Genomic DNA, 852 nt, shown 5'->3' with positions numbered 1-852 from the left:
AATTGCTGATCATAATGGAAAACGCAATCATGTTTTGAACCATTTCTAGGCCTAAATTATAATTATTTAATCTAGCATTTAATTTCGTGATTTGCCGAGAATCGACAATCCAAACGTACAAGGAATTATAGCACTTGTGCCACCTAAATGCATGAGGACGGAAAATAAGCCACTCAAATCTTGTTTGAAAACGATAAATGCTATTACAAGGCTCAAAACACTTAATAATAAAACAATGTTTTTGACTAATGAATTTTAAGCGTCATCACTAAGTTGTTCAACAATGTTCTTGCATTGGAAGACATGCCAGAAAATCACACATCATCTTTCTCGTGTTACGAGTGTTCTTGTGTGGCAAGGTTAAATACATATTAGGTCGTCAAGAAATTAATGTCACGTTTTGTAACACCTTCATTAACCCCCTCCCCCCCCCAAAAAAACGTACATCACTTATAATAGTTAAACGAACCGCCTAAACGTCACGTTAGTGTAGCCTATATAATGGGTAAAGTTTAGTGTACTCTAATCCATTATAGTGATGGCACACGACGAGACACACATTCGGCATGTAATGCTGTTTGAATACAAGAAGGGAAACAACGCCTTTGGAGCCACAAAAAATATAATATAAATTTATGGAAATGTTTTGAACGTTCATAAGTGTCAACGATGGTTCAGCAAATTTCGTTCAGGTGAGTTTAGCCTTAAAAATTGTGATGGCAGAGGCTGACATGTTGGAATTGATATTGATGCTCTGAAGACGCTTGTTGCGTCTAACCCAAGGCAACACACTCGTGAAATGGACCCTGAAACTTGCATGTCTCTCATGAAATAATACGTAAACATCTAAGG

Source organism: Limulus polyphemus, unplaced genomic scaffold (assembly GCF_000517525.1).
Source record: "Limulus polyphemus unplaced genomic scaffold, Limulus_polyphemus-2.1.2 Scaffold4269, whole genome shotgun sequence".
In the NCBI taxonomy this organism is placed as follows: domain Eukaryota; kingdom Metazoa; phylum Arthropoda; class Merostomata; order Xiphosura; family Limulidae; genus Limulus; species Limulus polyphemus.
This window is presented reverse-complemented; position numbering follows the sequence as displayed.